Genomic DNA, 3,731 nt, shown 5'->3' with positions numbered 1-3,731 from the left:
CCTCCGCCGGCGCCGCTCCGGCCCAGCCTGCCGCTTCGGAGGCCCGCAGACTGGGGCGGGAGCTGGCGAACCGCTGCACTTGGCGGACCCGGAGGGTAGCGGTGGGCGCGGGCCACGGCCCCAGCCAATCAGAGCGAGGACAGGCGCGGCCACTGCGGCCGGACAGCGCCGCCTGCTGGGCTGACCGTAGCGCCAAGAGACTGCCCTGCCCAGGGCCCTGGTCATTTTTTGCTGCCGTCGGATTACAGCTGGCGGTGACTCAGTAGCAGAGCAGGGGCAGAGAAGGGACGCGGAAGAAGTCTCCTTACTGCTGCCCCTTACGGGTATCTAAGGAATCCCAAAGTCCTGGCACTCATGGAAGAAAAACAAGTCGCCACTGAGGCAGGCTGAGCATTTGTGAAACTCGTTATTTATAGAAGACTTTTCATCCGAGGCTCTGAAAATCAGGAGATTTTTTAATTTTTATTTTTTTAATTTTGAAGACGGGAATGTGGCTGAGTAGTAAAACACTTGCCTAGCTTGGGCAAGGTCCTGGGTTCCATTCCCAACACAGGAAGGAAAGAAAGGACGAATATATATGGGGGGGGGGAGAATATTGTATACATATACACATGCATGTGTGCATTATACTCTTTTTTAGCTTACAACATAAATATATCTCCATTTGCCTATATTTTGATGTACAAATAAGACCTCTTTCTTTCAATACTGGAGTCCTGTTTTCCTTCCCTTCTTATACTAGCTTCCCTCGTGGGACATAACACTTAACATCATCAGTTTCATTCCGTTGGAGTAAAACTTAGAGAGATCTTGAAGTGTTCTGATTGAATGACTTTCTAAACATCTCCCAAAACTTTTACAATAGCCCAACACACACCTAATGTGACAGCAGGTTTTTCTTTCTTTCTTTCTTTTTTTGTCTTCAACAATGTGCCCTTAAGAAAGCTCTCAATTTAATTGCCATAGAAACCACAGCTATTTTTTTGCATATTTGCATTTCGTTACCTTTCATGACAGTTATTTAAGTAGTGAATGAAAAGAACCAATATAAGAGTCAATAGGAGCATATAGCAAACACAAGGGTCCTTGGTCAGGATGGGGACAAAAGTGCTCACGGGAGACCTGGAGAGTCACCCACTGGTCACCGGGCTCTACCTGGCAGGTCAGTGCATTTTACAGAGGGTGTGGAAAGGTGAGTTGGTTAGCAAGTTGTCCAAAGAAGGTCTCTTGAAAAGGCTCCAGGGCTCTTCTTGTGACAGGCTTGAGTTTCTGACCACAAATGGGGCAGAAAGTGAGTCTTTGTTTATCTGGAGACCTCATTTCAGAGATCCCATTGTGCCAGTGGTAGAATTTTTTATCTTTCAGGTAAGAATTCCCTCTCCCTTTCTGCTAAGAATAAGTACTAATGCAAAGAGCAGGGGCCTCTGGACCCCCATCATTGTCCACCCTTCTCCCACTCACTTAGATGCCCATCGACAAGAAAAGCAATGACATCACAGTGGCATCATCACTGAAGACCTGCAGGGGACCCCACCAGTCCAAGCATCTCTCCTGGGCCACAGTGGGACATTGAGTAACTGTGGGGTCATTTACGGAGTTGCCTGGATTCAGCTGCAGCCATTCATTCTCCACCTTTTGATTCCCCATGCCACTAGGGGTTCTACTGTCCCTGTCTCCTGACTGGGCTACGGACAGCTCTATAGGGTAGGAGTACCTTGTTAGGCACCAGAGAGTCTCCCAGCAGGATACTTTGCTCTGATTCTTAGGATTTTTTTTTTTTTTTGGTCCCATGCCCTTGAGGGCCTTGCATTTTAAAACTCAAAACTTTCCACTCATTTCCGCTCTAAATCCTGTCTCCAAGGAAATGGTTGCTACAGGGTACAACAGCTCATCTAGGAAAAGAATTATAGGACACCAGGAAATAACAGGAGAAAAAAAAAGTGCATTGGTTAATCTTTCAAAATGCTATCCTGATGTATCATACTTAATCCTCACAAAAATGAGGCTCAGAGAAATTGAGTAACTTGCCTAAGGACACACAGTGCCTAAATTTAGGAATAGAAGTTATTAGAGGATGTGATCATAGAAGCATACTTGAACAGTGAAGTCTAACCAGAAAATAAAGGCACACTCAAAGTGAAGGGAATGACTGAGGAGATGAAATGAGAGGGCTATTTACAAAGGGTTGGGTGGATGGAGGGGTACCAGGACCAGCAAGGGTGGCAAGCCAGAAGAACTTAGCACCCTAGGGTTTTGGTGAGCTTATAGGAGCCTGAATCTCTAGAAAAGGGGTCCTGGAAGAGGAGGAGCTGCAGAGTGCATCCTGAGAAGGGATAGGAGAAAGAAAACAAGGCAACTCTTCTCTTTTCCTGCCAGCCCCTCCCACCATGTAAGTTGCTGGAACCTGATTGGAATGTGCTGGAGGCAGTCCCCACTAGCTTGTGAGTGCCAGCTGTTATATTTTCAGGAATGTGATGAACCAGTTATTAAACACTGCACTATTAAAAATTGAATGATAAGGGCTGGGGTTGTGGCTCAGTGGTAGAGAGCTCACCTGGCACATGTGAGGCACTGGATTTGATCCTCCACACCACATAAAAATAAATAAATAAGTCAATAAATAAATAAATAAATAAAGTAAATGTGTTGTGTCCATCTACAACTAAAATTTTTTTAAATTTATATTTAAATGATAAACTCATACATTTAGTTATACAAGAAGAAGGAAATAAATATTCAAAAATTATCACTTTTTAACTGCATCTGTTTGTTCTTAGAGTTCTGTATGGTCATTGTAAATGTATAGGGCAAATGCTATTTAATGTGTGCTACCAACTCCATGATACTACATTGGTGGCTTGAATACTTACACTGTAGAAACCAGCAAATGATTTGTTATTGTTTTTATAGCTTCATTTATTGTTTTGTGGATTGGCTAGCTTTAAGAAAGTGGTGAAGAATATATTAATAATGCAGTTTAAGCTTACTAGTGTGTTATGTCTATAGCTGTTGCATTGTGAATAGCATAAAATTTGAGATACTTTTTCGGTGTTTCAAGCCTATTATCTATACTAGCAAATAGTTCTTTCATGATGAGGAATGAGTGAAGTTTCTTAGTTATTTCACCTTTCATGATAAGGTAAGCAAAAATATTAATCCACATTTGTATTATGCTGCTACATTCATTCATCGCTTGTAACCATTGAATGACTAAACACCAGAATTCTGCAAAAAGTAGTGAAAACATTCTGGGAGAAATAATTTGCTACATAGAGTTTATGATAAGGAGTATTGTATATTTTATTATTGCTTGTAATAAAAAATTGAAATTTGCCTCGATGTTTCCATATGGAGAAATATCCACTTTTATTAGTAGTATAATGGTGTTTATCATTTTTATTTTTATATTCTTCTATAGAGTGAGTAATATGAGCTGTAAGAAAATTAGGAGATGCTGGGGCTGGGGATGTGGCTCAAGCGGTAGCGCGCTCACCTGGCATGCGTGCGGCCCAGCCTAATACCGAACAAATTGCTCGCCCCTGTGTTAATACAATCGTTTAAATGTTTTTTTCAAACCACAACCCCCTTTTACAATTGTTTAAATGTTTTTTTCAAACCATAACCCCCTTTTCAGCCTAAACAGCTCAAGAACCATTTACCCTTCCCATTACCAGAATTCGGGAATAGCACAGAATTGGAGAGAAAAGAGTAACATTTTAGTGCCACTTACT

This window comes from Marmota marmota, unplaced genomic scaffold (assembly GCF_001458135.2).
Source record: "Marmota marmota marmota unplaced genomic scaffold, marMar, whole genome shotgun sequence".
Lineage (NCBI taxonomy): Eukaryota > Metazoa > Chordata > Mammalia > Rodentia > Sciuridae > Marmota > Marmota marmota.
This window is presented reverse-complemented; position numbering follows the sequence as displayed.